Source organism: Anopheles moucheti, chromosome 3 (assembly GCF_943734755.1).
Source record: "Anopheles moucheti chromosome 3, idAnoMoucSN_F20_07, whole genome shotgun sequence".
NCBI classification, from domain to species: Eukaryota; Metazoa; Arthropoda; class Insecta; order Diptera; family Culicidae; genus Anopheles; species Anopheles moucheti.
The window spans coordinates 72,841,958-72,858,071 of NC_069141.1; positions in this window are offsets into that span (position 1 = coordinate 72,841,958).

The window sequence follows — 16,114 nt, forward strand, 5'->3', positions numbered from 1 at the left end:
TGCATCCCCTCCCCCGATACGTCCCCATCCTTCCGATTGCTCCCAACCCAACGCGAACAAGGGCGAAAGTTATTAAATTTTCATAAATATGCCAAAAGCGTGGAATTCATAAGCGAAACACCAACGCCCGGTACCATTTGCCATCCCCGTGGCCACCAGCAATCTGTGGGGCGGTCTGGTTAATCGATTTCGTAGAATCCACAATTTGTGGCTTACATTTCTGTGCTTTATTTCCATTGTTGCTTCCGCCCGGTCGGTCGGGCTCGGAGCGTATGGGTTGAGGGTACGATATAAAATCACCCCCAATCGCCACATAATGGCCGCCAACGTGTGGTATGCAGGGTGTAAAAGGTGTTGTGCTTTTGTTGGTGGTTTTTTTTTGCTTCTTCATCTGCCTCCCGAGATTAACTTTACCGGCCGCAGCAGCAGCAGCAGCCACCAAACAACCCATTTCCCGGAATGGGCTCGAAACCGTGTAAATGGGCAGCCCGATCTTTGTCACCATTTGCGGGAAAGCATTTAAAAAAGCATTGTTAGTCTTAAGAGCTACGAACAGGAGCAACCTTCGGCACATGTTCGATGTTTTTGATTGGTGGGTGAAGGCGATGGGTGTGCGGGTGGTGCTACATAAATCCATTTAAGGAAATTACATCGATGGTGCATCGCTGCATTTAGTGCAAACAATGGCTACGCTTTGGTCAGTGTGCGCTTCGTAGCACAATGGTGAATATTAATGCACAGCAAATGGCAATCGCGAGGTGGGTTTGTTTAGATGGTGAGTGATAATTAGGCCGAGTGTTACATAAATTGTGCAGGCTGTGTGCAGTTCGGAACATCGTCAAGCGTTTAAAGATGTAGTTCTGTATGTAGGTAAGCTATTGTATTGAGTGGTAATGTTTAATAGTGGCCACAAATAAAAACACACTTGCATTTGTATAAAATATAATAGTGTTAAGTTTATGGCCGTTTAAAAAGTTTATTTTCAATTCATTTAATTTTGTAATTCTACAATTAAATATTTACAAAAAAACAGGAAGTATTATAATAAATACATTTTCAACTACACTCAATCCAGCTACGTGACGAAAAGAAGGTTTTATAGGCATGGTTAAATGGCAAGCATGATCTTTAAAAGATCTATTAAGGCATAATCTATAACAGCCAAGAAATAGTACAAATAAATTCAATAGTTGAATAACATTTCATTAATAGTTTCCGTTGTAGAAGCTGTTTGCTGATTTAAGGCTCTTGCGAGAATATAGGGAGACTGATGTGAATATCAATTTCAATTTGTGTTTACATTTATTCAAATATCAAACTTTAAATACTGTTGGACATATTTTATAAGAATTATTGATTAGCTCTTTCTTCTTCTTCCTTTTCACGTTTTTGGTTTAACAATAATATTTTGATGATCATATCAATCAAAATATTTTAAGAGGCTCTAAAAGAATTCAGCACTGCAAGGCTATGGAAGTTATTTCAAAAGATAAGAAATGAAATGGAAATGTCAAGGAAAAAGTGAGAATTTCAATGAATTGAAATAAGAACATTAACTGGAACTTTGTAACGGATTTGAACACAAAATATTATCATCATTCCCACTAATTGTCTCGTCATTTCTATCAAGTTTTTCCTGTTTTCACATTTCCTGTGTATACTAGTAACTTTTAATCGTTTGTTCGTAAAACTTATAACATTAAGCATTATAATGATTTTTTTTTTAAATGCAAAGGAACATCCATCACAAACTAAAACTGTTTTTTGACTGAAGAATTTACGATGCCTTCTACTGAAAACAAGCGCATTCCGGTAAAATCCTGTGTGTTTTTGCATCGATAAAGAGCAATTTAGTAGTGCCAAGTCTTGACATTAATCTCTATTTTCCCAATAGTTATAATTAAGAGCACTAACATGGGGTTGTGCAGAGTGTTATGATGAAAACTAGACAGCTAGACTTGTAGCTAATGTTTTGACCGTTTTTCCGGTTTTGGATCGCCAAAGCCACTTCTACTGGGTACGATACCGTTCTCCAATACTGGCTTGACCAATCGGAGACAGTTCTTAATATAAGACACCTTTTTGATCCCACCACAAGTGACTATTTTGATTAGCTGTTGAGAGTTGTCATAACTTCTATCAAATTAAATTCTTTTGGAGCAAACCACTGACTTCAGGCGTGACTTACTTCAAATCAAACAACCTACATTGCTTTTACACCTTTTCATTTTACATATTTATTTTACTTATTGCTCTACTTTATGGACAGCTTTTCGCTGCATTAAACCATTCGTGTGTGCGTTCGAAATTAATTAGACATTCCTTCACTTATTCATCAATTACTAACCATGGAGGTTGATCGCTTTGATCTAGCAACAAACTGTCACATTGCAATTGGATGTTTAACTGCCAGAGTTAGCCCGTAACCCAAACGATCCCAGCGAAGCGATGAGTAAAATTAAAAACCAAAGAGTAACAAATTACCCGCAAAAGAAAAAAAAACCGCGAGCCACCCCCGGGCTGTGCGTGTATTGTATGTAAATAAACGGGGACGCATTTTGTATCCGGGTCAAGGAACGCGGTGGCGGCGGCTGCGGTGGTCCCAGGGTGTGCGTGGGCGTTCGGCAGGAGGTAAGCGGTTACCGGGGGTTAGCGGGGGTGGCCACCGTTTTGTGGCAACCACACCCATTCCGAAATCATCCAAAAACTCCCGCCTGTGCACCATCCCGATCCAAAAAAAACGTCGAAAATTGAATGCGGCATATAAAACACTAAAGCCAACCATGGGTGGGAGAAAGAAAAAAAAAGAAGGGGGGCGACATCATTAAACCGCACCCACCCCATCATCATGATGGCAGTCGTCGGCAGCATCGTGTGTGTTGCGCCGGTAAGATCATCGAACGCGTGACGATCGAGTGATCTTGACACAAGCGAGATTTAATTAATTAAGGAGTGTCCTTTATAATTTCTCCTTTGTTATGCCCACCGTTCGCTCATGCCTGTCGAGGATTTGGTGTGGCCCGGTGGATTTTATTTCACGCTTTATCTTTCTTCTTTTCGTTTTTTTTCGTCCACCTCCCGCTCCCGCTTCGCGTTGCTGTTTTCGTGTCTTTATGATGTTATGTTCTGGTTCCGCAGCGGGTTTTATTTGTGTTTTTATTTAATTTTTTGAATTCTTAATTCGTTTTGATTGAAGCGTTCGAGATGTGAGTGTGAGTTCGTGACGGTCTCCCCCCTACCCCCACCCCTCCGCCGGATCTGGCTTTCGTTCGCTGGCATTCCCCAGCATTGCTCTCCCACATTTTTACCACCTTTGTTGGCTTGTTTCTTCCAACCCTGATCCGTTAATTCTTTACACTCATTTGTGGTTTCCCTCTTGCCCCAAACAGCGACCGACTTGTCCAACATCTCCGTCTCCGCGTTGTGGCAAACGGGTCGACGACGATGAGCCGTTTAATGCACATGAATCTGGGCTCTGCTATAAATACGATACATTCCATACGGCTGTGGAATAAGTAATGTCGCGGATCTTGTTTGTGTCCGCAGCAACAAAAAAAAAAGAACAGGACGAGCTTTTCTCCCAAACAATCTGCAGGCGATCGTCAACGAGGTAGTCCGGTTGGTCTATGAGCCACCCCGGTGCCTATTAAGTTCTGGTGAAATGAGAAGAATTTTCGTCCGCGGAACGAACCGCGCTTATTCGCAACGGCCGCTCACTCACGATCGGTGCCCGTTGCCTTCAATCGTTCCTTTGCTGTGTGTTTGTGTATTTTCCCCCTCAATCGTCACCCGGTGTATGTTCCATCCCCCATGGCACCCCAAGCACCAACACAAGCACCGTGCGGTGCAAACCAACGTGAAACATTATGCTGCTATCAAAGTGTCTGTTATTATTACTGTCATTGTTGGTTGTTCCAGGCCGGATCGTGGCGGCCAACACGTCGGTCCCGCCGATGGATCATTTCTGCCCTTCCTTACCTATCACATCATGCGCGTGATCTGGCCTGCCATCCCTACCACCACCACCACCACGATCTTGCATTCAATCCAAAAACCGATACTGCTCGTTAGTGTTGGTGTTTGGCTGGAAAAGCTTTTATTAATTTACAAGTAAATGATGTCAGATAAAATTAAAAGTCATTCAATTAATCTTTCCGAGTCGAGTCAAGGAGGTTAATGACATACGGCGCAAAGGCAAAAGCTGTGATTTCAATAATAATTAATCAGCCCGCATGCGCATATTCAACTCCGATTTCCTCCGAGGGCCCTCTCCGCCCGAGTTCGTTCCCTTTTTTGAGCAGCGAAGTACATGATCACGACGACGACGACGATGACGGCGATGATGATGACGACGAGAAATACCGTCCGGCTGTGCGATTACCGGCCGAATGATGGTGAAACGCGGGACCGGGTTTGGGTCCGGGTCCACCGTACCGCGTTCCGTAATCATGCAAAGCCAAAGGCAAAGAAAGATATTGGAAATAAAAGGTAGAAAAAAAACATCATCATCATCATCCCCCGCAACCGCGAAGAGAGTCGCAGGGAGAAATGGAACTCCGAGGGTTTCGATTCTTAACCCGATTGAACAAAACCGGGTCCGGTAGGAAAAGGGTCCTCCAGTCGCTTGTGAGCTCGCACTCGCCCGATGGATAAGCACCGTCCCGTCCCCCCCCCCCCCCATTACCGACAACCGGATCGCAACGAGACCTTGTTAGTAATGATTTGATATAGTTTTGTGACCTACCTTCCCGTTTGATGGTATCTTTTTGACGTGCGCTCCACCACTGTTACAGCAAATCGCCGACGTCCCATCGACGGGGTCCTCTATCGCTATTACTTCAAGCAGAACAGAAAAACCGAATGCGGATTAAAAATTCGACGCGTTAATTCAATTAAAGGTACCGAATATTTGCGCACCGTGCCTTTCACCGGGCGTTTCACCGGCTCGACAGACGTGTAATCATACTTTCTCCCCGTGGACGGGAGATCACGGGACCGGGAAGAGAGCGAAACAAAATACGGCGGACGAGATGGGGTGGTTGAAGTTATTATTGTTTGCATTATGGGGCAAAGCAGAACCATTTATCCCGTGCCGATTGGATCGGCTTCGGTTGTGGATTTGGCGTAGAACTGGGCATGGCACGCGAAGAGGTCAAAATAAAAGCATTAGCTCATCAACTGGAGCAGCGATGGGGTTAGGTTATAATTTATTGAACGCCAATTACACGGCGCGGTTGGGATGAAGCAGATCGAATCGGTTTATTTGAAACGCGTTGCATCATTAATGGTTAATTTGTTTATTATTAGTATTTTTGCTTTCATAAAACTGTACATGATGAGTGCGGAAAAGCGTACAAAGTTTCCTTCCAGCATCCAGCAGCTTGCGCATGCGAGGGAATCTTTTCTGTTCCACAGGATTTTTATTTGCAGAATTTGTGGGACGATCTCGGATAGTTTCTTTGGGTGATGTCTTTAATACTTTCTTTACGACCCTCTAAAATCATAAGATTCATCAGCACGTCTAGATTAATGTTATTAACGCTTCAAATATAAAAAGGTGTGTAGTTGTAGCAAAGGACATCGACGAACATCGAACATTTTCAGTGGTTTTGAGTCTGATATTGTAAGATTTTCCATTCGAGAAATTATTTATGGCCAAGGATCTGCCATTAGAAAATCTATAAATTCTTCAGCTCCTTTTCATGTGTGTACTGCTTTTTCCTTCTTTTTTATACAAACAATACTGTCCTCTTGGCGGTAATAGTTGTACCCCTAACTTCAAGTCACCAGAAAATTTGGAAGACACTTGGAGAAGTAAAACATATTGCCGATGATGGACAGGATACTCAAGTTTTGCTCTTTGATCAAGACTGGAATTGATCGAATTGATCTCTGGTGGTTCAATCTATTTGATCGAAGTTGCCTTTGGCAATCTGATCTACATGGATCGAATGAATGAAGTATTAAGGTTCCGACCCGTCAATAGCATTTATCCGGTCTGATGAAAATTTTGAAAGACCTTACAAACAACACAAAATCTAACAATATATATTTGCGGTTGATCTTTGACATCATCTGTGTAATATCAATTTTTTAACAAAATTTCTATGCTCATCTTTTCATCTTGCATCTCATGTTATTAAAGTGTTTATAAGTTCTTAGGAATTTAGGATCCCTAGAAAAGGAGAGGATCTGCCAGAGTTTAATAAACAACAGCTGAAACAATGGATAATCTAACGTAGTAATCTTACTTATTCAATTATTCGCATACTTTACAGTCTCAAGTAGAAGTTTATATCTCTGAACATTAACGTTTACTAAACAGAAACCGAACGAAGTCAATGAATGAAACCTTGTTTCTTTACGCGAAAGGTTATGTAGTTTCTTGTCCTGTGAATGGCATCTTATTCGAAAGTGAAGAAAATATTGAATGAAATAAAAGAGGTTTTTGTTGTTGTTTGTTTTACCAGTTACTTCTCTGCCCTACGTAGCGTTGAAAGCAGCCCGAAAGCAGAGGCAGCAAGAACGTTTTAGTAGAAGATGTACTTTAAGATCTGATCGTGCCCTCCCTCCCTCTGCTTGTCGGGTTCTCGACTCGACGTGACGAACAGAATGTCAAAACGAGCCGAAAACGAGCTGGTTTCATGACGAAACAGAACAAATAAACACACTTAGAACCATTAAATCGATACATCAGCAGCCTTGGTCCGGCTAACAGGAGGGGACGGGAGGACATACACAAAAACCGACCATCCCATCCACAATGGGAAAGCCGTTGTGTCATTTCACTTTGGCATTGAAAATCCATTCAATATTCGCCGATTTCGCAGCTCGCAAGAAAGGAGCGTAATGAAGCGAACGCTAAAGATTCGAAAATGAAGCTAAAATAAAGAGGGCTTCAGCGCGGGTTCGTTCGATGACGATCATCACACATTTGTTTTGGGGCTCATGTCCATACCGGGTCCATACGTGAGCTCGTCGCGTGTGGTGAGCGGGAGGTTGGTGGTTGCGATAGGAAATAAATCCAGCCTCCGTGCAGAAGGCGCTGGCGCTGCAGTTTTTGGGAACCCAGTCCAGTCCGAGCTGTAAGTCGATTAAGTCAATCCACGACGGAGTAAATTCATGCGAGCGGAAGAGTGCAGTCCGGGATCGCGGTCCCTTCCCGTTCCGAGGGTTCCTCCTGTTGCGCTCGTAAGTTTTGAATGTCCTTTTGGTTGACGACAAAAAACAGAACGAAACCACCGTTGGCCGAAAACTGCCCTGGTCCCCCCGAAAAAACAACAAAGGGTGATTAAGCAGCTATGCAAGCAAACCCACGACACTGAACGTACCGTTGTCCATTTTCGTTGTTTTAGAATTTATGTATACGGGTTGCGGTTTTTTTCCGCTTTTTTTTTAAAAGCATTCTTCTGCCCTTCTGCCACAATGCATCGTCCTGCAGTTGATGATCCATTCACGGTTCCCCATTAATTAAGGGCCACTCGATTTCAATAGCGCTGCTTTGAATGCAAACAAAACCAGCGCCACCGCTCAATGCCTGGCAGTGTGTCGTGAGAAGGGTAAAACGGGGGGGTACCATTCACACATTTTTCCACCATCCCAGGACCCGACGAGATTTGAGTTCTTGGTTTTGTTTTTCACGTCCGACAGTGCGGACGGACTCGTCGACGCGCACCGAGACGCGAAAGAGACACCTTTTCCGCTGGTGGTTTTTTTTTCGGTTGGTGTAGCGCGCTGACAGGATGCTGCTAAAACCCGTGGTGCTGGGTAGAGGCATTGTTTTGCGAGTGTTTTATTTTGCCGTGTCGCCGTGTGTAAGCATCACGGGGACGAATAAATTAAGCGACCACAGGGCGGCATTCGGCAAACTACAAATGAATGATTAATTATCATCTCGAGACCGTTAGGTTTGTTTTGGAATTTTTCGTAAGCTGATCATCAAGATCGTGGCAGGATCGCTATCAGAAAGGGAATGATTTACAATTAATTACTTCAAGTTTAAGCTGCCGTCTGGTTCTGTTTTGTCTTCTGTCCTGAGCATCAAACCCGTTAATCAAACCCGTGCCTTTTGTTTTAATTCTTCCCACTTTTTCGCCGTGCTGAAGGCTACCAAAGAAGCCAATTTTGTTTGTCTCTCATAGACATATTTAATTCGCGATAAAACCTCATAAAGCCCTTCGTAATTCGCATCCCAAAGCAACTGGTGATCTTGGTGCTTCATCAACTGTTTGTCTCCGTGATCCTTTCGCCCTTATTTGGTGTGTCTTATAATATTATGCCATTATTCGCCATTTTGATGCCGTGAATAATGTGCAAGGGTGAATTGTAAACCATTCACGATTCCATTCATCGATTCGTTGACATCCTTTTCTTTCGTTTAATAATACAGTCCACCCCCTCTCCTCCTCTGAATTGGCCACCCTTCTTCACCCGCTCTTTGGAGCCTTTTTTATTATTTTCATACCCGAATAACAAATCTTGACCATCCCCTTCCTTCAAGCAGCAGTTGAACTTTTCCCCGATGGTAAAGATTTCGTATCCCCGTAGTATTTTATTTATTGATAATTGATGGGCTGGCTGCCAAAAAAAAAAATCAATGCCCGGACAGACAGCCGTCCGCGACCAGACTAACGGTGGATGTTGGATGCCGTTCGTTTCGTTCGTTCCTTTTCTTTTAATCATTCAAAACTGCACCAGTCGGGAAGATCGTCGCCCGGTAAAGGCTCGATTAGGTAAAGGGGATTGGGAAAATCAAGAGCAAAAATACATATACATACATAAAGCCGTTGCTACCAGCAACGGGGCAAACGGACGGATCGGATCTGTTATGGCGAAAAGGTGTGGAATGACATTATAAAGATGGGAAGACCTTCGGTGGTCTCGCGCGACTGGACCAGATGGATTGCCGGGCGGAACCTGTGCTCCTCACCATCTCTCTCGCCTACCGCCAAAATGGACAAGGACAATTCCGTTTCGTTTATCTGCGGAAACGGATTGCTTGTGCGCTTTCCACTTGGGCTTTGGGCCGGGGCGCTGGGTAAAGAAGAAAATGAACGAAATTATAATTGGATTTCTTTTGTTGAATATATACACCTCCGCTTCTTCGTGCGGGTCTGGCGTCGAACGTTCGCGTCCGATCGATGGCCAGGACACACGGTTGGCATTGATTGGTGTTTTGTCAGTTTGAATGCGGGACCTTATTAATCCGTTTGCCCATCAAAACTCCAGGTGAACTTTTCTGCCAGCCATTAACGGTGCGAAAAGCTCGTCTTGCAAGCGATCGTTGCAAATTTGGTTTAATGAGTCAGTGGTGAGATGAGTGCGAATTAAGGGAGCCACCACACACTGCCTTTCACTAGCAATTTTCATTCGAAAAAGGAGTTTTTCCGTATGGCTTATCCCGCAAGCGCTGACAATCAAATGGACATGCATCATGTCGTCATTTTGACGTTGACATCCGGATGTTTTTCTTTCCCTTTACCCTTTTATCTGCTGGGTTTTTTGTTTTGTTTTCGGTTCTCACCGCCGAAGCGATCACCTAAAAGCCGGAGAATGCAGACGTGAATTGTTTGCGGCCCCGTACGTATCGCCGCAGAGGCCTTCGCCTTTTGTCCACCTTCAATCGCAATTAGCATAAATCCTAATGCAACCCGGCACGGGGTAGCATCTTCCCTGTTCGGCGTTTCCGAAGCTTATCGGATCGGAAACGAAAGCACAAATAGAGCCCGTCCAGCGTTGGTCCGCACCATCAAATGTCGGACGGTGCGACCAAATCTTTGGGTCGAACATTGGAAAAATGGAGCGACCAGTATCGAAGAGCGGAGCAAAACCAGACCAGAACACGTCACTCGTCTGTATTTACAATGTACAATTATCATACAGCGACAGTTGGGATTTGTTGTCTGCCTTTTTTATTGCGTTCTTGGCCGGGGCATCCTACTCCCCGGTGCGGATACCACTGTCAACTCGAAATCTACGCGTACGGAGCCCACCTATCACGTGGTTCATCAATGGGTACGGCTAAAAAAAAAAGGTATATATATCCGCATATCAATTAGTGTAGATAATCTGTAATGTAAATGAGCGCACTCTCGTTGTGGTCCGAAGGTACCAGATGAGAACGCGATTAGCCGCCGACGCCGGGATCCGGATGTTAAATGTTGCGCCCGGAGTTTGCATAACGTGTTGGTCGGTTGGCCCCTGCACGTTTTGGGCCGTTGGCTGTGTCAAATTAATAAGTTAAATCTTAGCTCATGATTTGGCTGGCGCTTTCGGTTGTTTGTCGACGCAATTAGCGCGCATTTGGCGGCTGCTCTCATTTCGGGTGTCTTTTTCGTTGCTTTTCCAGTTTGTTCATTGGTTGATGATAATTGAACCTTCGTGCATTTTTATTACGCAGGATTCACACATGGTTGACTTTTTTTTCTTCTTCTGTCGTAATGTTAATTTTCAATTAGAGTCTTCGTCACATGCGTCACGCGCTGGAACTGGAGCAGTAGCACAGTTGAAGCGTTCAAAATTGTAGCCACCAATCAATTGTGTTTTCCTATCATTATTAATTTATTTTGTATTAAAAAGTCTCTTTCACAAACTAATTTACCAGAAACATAAATGAACATTGTTGGCTAAAGCTGATTCCGATTCGTTGCATTGAATAAATCTTTGAACCGAATGAATGATTCTGAATCTAGACGCAGATTTATGATTCTTCATAGATTCGAGAATCTTTCAAGAATCATGATCATTTAAAGATTCATAAATTTATGAAGCTTTGAACTCTCCATAAGTTTCATGGATCCCTAAGGATTGATGATTCATAATTCTTCAAAGATTTGTGATTTTTTTCAAGATTTTGAAGATTTACAAATCGATCAAGGTTTATGAATCTCTGCGGACTCTCTTAAGATTCATGAGTCTCTAAGGATTCATGATGTTACGCATTCCTTAAGCCCTTAATCCTTATTTTTCAGAGATTCCTTGTTCTCCAAAATATTATCAATTTTTTGACAGTTGACTCATGATTCGAATGACTCATCATCAAAGATTCACAGTAATGATTCTTCTCGAGAGAACACGTTAAGTACCACATTAATAATGAAGCAATTGAGAACAATCCAACGTACACCAGTACAGCGTGATATATTTATTTACGATTGGCCAACAGCACCGTGTAGCATGTCTCGTTTTATAGCAAAAACCAGGATATCCAATTACTTAAATTAACGTTTACATACTTTACGCGACATGATACAGCTGATACGCGTCCGGGTGCGGGGTGGGGTCATTCCTGCATTCATTCGCAATTAAGCAGGAACGTTAATTATTTAATCATCGCTAACGCGGTTTCCGTAACGAACCACGCGCTCGGGGACGTGAATTTTGGAGCGTAAATCAGTGATCGTCGCGCAAGGGATGCGTAACGTGCGGGATGCCGTTGAAGGAAGGTGGGAAGACATTGTTACGCAGGGAAAAAGCCCTCCTGTAGAAGAAGAGGACAGAATTCGATGTGCAAGAACGTATTGTCCATGCTGTTGGAGGTGGTTCCATTTTCTGTCTTCGCTTTGGCCCAGCCGTTGGCGTACATGCGAGATGCAGTTGATTAAGCTTTGGGGATCGTCTGTTTTTTAGGTCAAAAGCACCAATTTTTAATTTAATTTAATTTGAGTTGCTTCAAGCTCAAATGCAGTTATTTTATATATTAGTTTTTATTTGGTGAACGAGTTCATATTTTATCATGGAGGCTCAGAAGTTTTTGCTGTTCTAATTTAGACACCCTTCCAATACGAAATTTCTCATTGTGTTTAAATGCAAAGAGGACATGTAAAGGTGAACTGGTGCGAATGAAGTGGTGCAATCTCACCTTAAACAAAACCAAAAAAAAAAAATACATATATAAACTGCAGCCTCGAGCACAGGGATACCTTTCACGGGCGAGAAGGTGTAACAACGTTCTTCTTGCGTACAGCACACACCGTGATCCGAGGGCGATCATGGTGGCTTCGCTTAATCCTCCGCCATCGATTCGCCATAATGCGACCCTGTAGGTGTAATTTATTATTCAATAATTATCGAAATAAGTTTAACCCGGCCCGTCGTCCGGCATTGGTGCGCTGCGTTGATTTTCTTCGCGCCTTTGTGCGTTCGCACCCTCGAGGGTGTTCGTGGTCCGGGCTGTTATGCTATGATCCCGCCGTCTCGCGGCGATCAGACGGGCAAGCGAGCATACGGTTGAAGGTTGCCTTACACCCACCGTGCGTGTATGGTTTTTTTAAAATAAAAGTTGTCCTTTTTCAAAGGAGTTTTAAAAGAAAACACGCTCTTTTTTTTTGAAAGGATTGCATTTAATTTCAATGCCGTAAATAAGGTTGTTTCGCCAAGATAGGCAATTTTTTCGATACCTTGTGATTTTATCCGAAGTTAGTAATGTAAGCAATGTATAAAATTGATTACAAAAAAAAACATTGATAGCTTGAATTGATTTAATTTATATTAGCGATGAATCGTTTCTTTTGCGTTTCATTCACTAAGTTTTGCAAATGTCGTAAGGGAAATAAAATCAATTAAAGTTACCAAAAACAAATGCTGCTTTCTCGCTCAACCTAAACAAAGCGGACAAATAATAAGGACATATCCAAAACATTAATATGTATAAGCACAGCCTAAATGTATGCAAATTTCAGGTTTAGCTGCTTAATTTAAGCATCTTGATGCAGATGCAGTCAAATTGTTTTGAAACTTTGTTAAGTGCCGAAAAAAAAGCATTCAAAATGAGTGTATTTGAAGGCAAGCAAACAGAAGGACCACCGAAATGAAACGATACCAAAACAACTGTCAAGCTGGTTAAATGTAGGAAGAAAAAACGCTTCAATCGACCAAACCAACTTCGAATACAATGGGAATCAAATAATTCAATAAAGAATATAGAAATAATACGAGAAAATATAAATAATCAAACTACCAACGGAACGGAAGGGCGATGCGAGCGGCTTGGTAAAGGGATCGATGAAGGGAACTATTTTACATATTGCCGTTGGAAGAAAGGCACCAGGGATGGAAGCATGCGCAAGCAGAGCCCTTGCAAAGACAATCCCTGGCGATGAATTGTCAGAACCGGGATCGATCGCGGTCGATACCGAGGCACACCGGGGTTCGGTAATGCGACGGTCGATCGATGGCAGTGCATCGATCGGCTCTCGATGCTTCGATGCCCAACGATGCCCATTATTGTGGTTCGGTTCGGTCAGTTCTTGCGCTTGATTTGCGTCGTTTCTTGCACCGTACGGTTTTAGTGGAGCACCAGTGGAGCCTGCCGAAGGTTTAGAAGGCAACGGAAAGCACTGCGAAGCGGGAGATATGGTGGTAAAGATTTATGCTGCTTAACGCATCGCGCGGTGTTGCGGAGATTGGGAGCACGAGGGAGCTGTGAATTGTGCGAACGAGCCTGTAAATCTTCTTAAACTATCGATGACGATAGTTGGCCGGGATTCGTGTGTCTAGCATTCCCGTTTGGACGGACGGATTTTGTACCAGTGGGTTGCTGAAACCTTTCCGCAAATTGATGATGGCACGGCCATTTCACGACTCGATTGCATAAAAACAATGGAGCTTAAAGTGCAATCGAACATTGTGGATTTGTTTGCATGCGTGAGAAGTTTGTTGATTTCTTCCATTAATTAAATCATGATTTAAAATGATGAAATACAACTGAAAATGTATTGGATATTTCCCATCAGATAATACAGCAGAGAGTTTTTCAGTTACCAATCTTTTTGTAGAACAACAGCTCATATTCTTTTGTCAAATTTTAATCTAATAATAATTAACACTTTTATTGTAAGTTCATGTTCAAATCATGAAGTTGGAGTCTTTTGTGGAATATTTTTCAAACTAAAAATTGCTGAATTGAATTGAATTGAATAGCTTCAGGTTGAATGGAAATATGAACAGGTAAATTTGGAATCTTTCTTCAATTCTCAAATATTTGCATGATGAATTGGATTCTGTCCAAAGTTTCTTCGCTGGTTCAAAGTACTGATCTTGCTTTCAGAAATGATGCATGAATGTGTGAGTAGGGAAAGTTTTCACGCAGAATCAATTTCATGTTAAACAAGATCCAGATATTTTGAAGGAATACATAAATGGCTTAGGAATTTATCACTTTTTAATTCTTAACCTCTGTAAAGTCCATTATGTTAATCTAATTTACCCAGAAACTTGGCAAAACATGGTCACGGACCTACATGCTCGATCCGATCGAAAACGATCGTCACTTCAAACCTTGCAAACACTGATTTAATTTGTGTTAAATCGCGTGATAAAATACACTTGTAATCTGTTCAATTAAAATATGACTTTATTTAATAACAAGCCGGACTAGCAAGAACCGAATGAAGGGTTAAACCGTGCTTGGGAGTGCACTTCCTCGGTGGCAATGTCACCAAAGCATTGCAGTAGTTGCACTCGAAGCTGACCCATCGACTGATCGATGAAAAACAGAATGAAGCGAAAACAGTGATCATTTGTATGTATAGACCCTATCCGACTACGGTGCAGCAGCTTCCGAAGACAGCGGAGGAAAAACAGTAGCGACTGAACAGAGGGAAACGGAAGAGTGGAGCAGTTCGGGAAAGGAAAGGGGGAATGCAACCATTGATGCCAACATACGTGCCGGCTCAAGAAATCTGCGAATGGGTTTGTGCTGCTGCAGGAAGGATAGAATCCACGACGGAACGATGAGTGGCAGTGGTTTACAATAATTTTGAAATAAGTAAGAAGTTGATGGATTCCAACTCGGATCGACTGCGTGCGCCCGGAGTGTGTGTGAGTGGGGTGCTGGGGAGGCTCTCCCCACTCGGGACCCGGTAGAACCAGATTTATCCAACACGGCAAAATAAGGAAATGCCCGATAATAAAGGTTTCTTATGGGCAGCTGAACCAAATACGTTTATGGTTTTGGAATAATTTATTCCCAACCGAACTGTCCAGGTCTGGGATGCACTGACGCAGTACAGGAGCAGTAACGAGAGAAGCAAAAAAAAAAACAGTCCCAGCGATGCCCGCCCCCGGTGTGGACAGTATCGAATGTAGCGGACGGACGGACGGACGGACGGCTGGAGGTAAAAAGATTAATGCAAAATTAAAGGATTAACTTCGACGTTGGCTCCACAGGATGCACCGGGCACGATGGGGACAGCCGGGGTAGGAAACCCGTCCTCGAAATGAACCGCTACGCTTGTGACAATGATACCGAGGTGCGGAATTGTTATGGAGCGTTCCTGCGCCGTCCTGTCGTCCACGCGGGGAGGAGCTATAAACCTGCGCTACCTCCTCTAGCACGTCCGTTCCGTTCGGTACGAAACGAACGTACGGTTCTGTTTGGCCGGTGGTACCAATCCGTGCCAACTTATTTTGCTTCAGCTCTTTGTTTGGTAATCAAGCTGTGGCAGCACTTATTCTTGTTAACCCTATTCTTTCCCTGCGACTCCATTTAGTGGTTGAGTGAGATTTACTTTTCATTCTTCAATTTGTGTTTTCCGCCAGCTTCACTTATCCTGAAGGTACCTGGTGTAGCAAGGCGTGTGAAACATGAAACTAGGTGTTGGGTTTATCGTTTTTAATCGTTTCAACTAGAAAGCTGCATCATTAGTGTTATTAGTTTGAATTTAAAGTTTAAAGTGTAATAATAATTATAATAAGATGCAGAAAAAAAGTTGGGACCGTTGAAAGTTGAAGTTGAACACCCAGATGTGAAGGAAGAACTTCAATGTGCTCAGGATCCTTAAGGCTTTTAATGGTTGATATAGACACTGACACTGAAGTTCATTTTGAGGGTTTTTTTCAAGTAAAACTAGAATATAAACAGTAAAACAAGAAGTAAAGTGTAAATCTATAAAACTTGTGAAGCTTTCAGACCTTACTGAAATGGCAGGCCTTTTAAAAAATCCTTCTTGGTTTAAGCAAGATTCAGCAATTGAGAAGAACTCTAAATGTACTTCCATGGAATCTAGTTCAACTTAAGTGAGAATTGGTTGAAAATTTCTCACATGCACTCAGCAATCCTTTGAGAAAATGTGTAACAATTTAAATGATTTTTATTATTATATATTCCTACGCT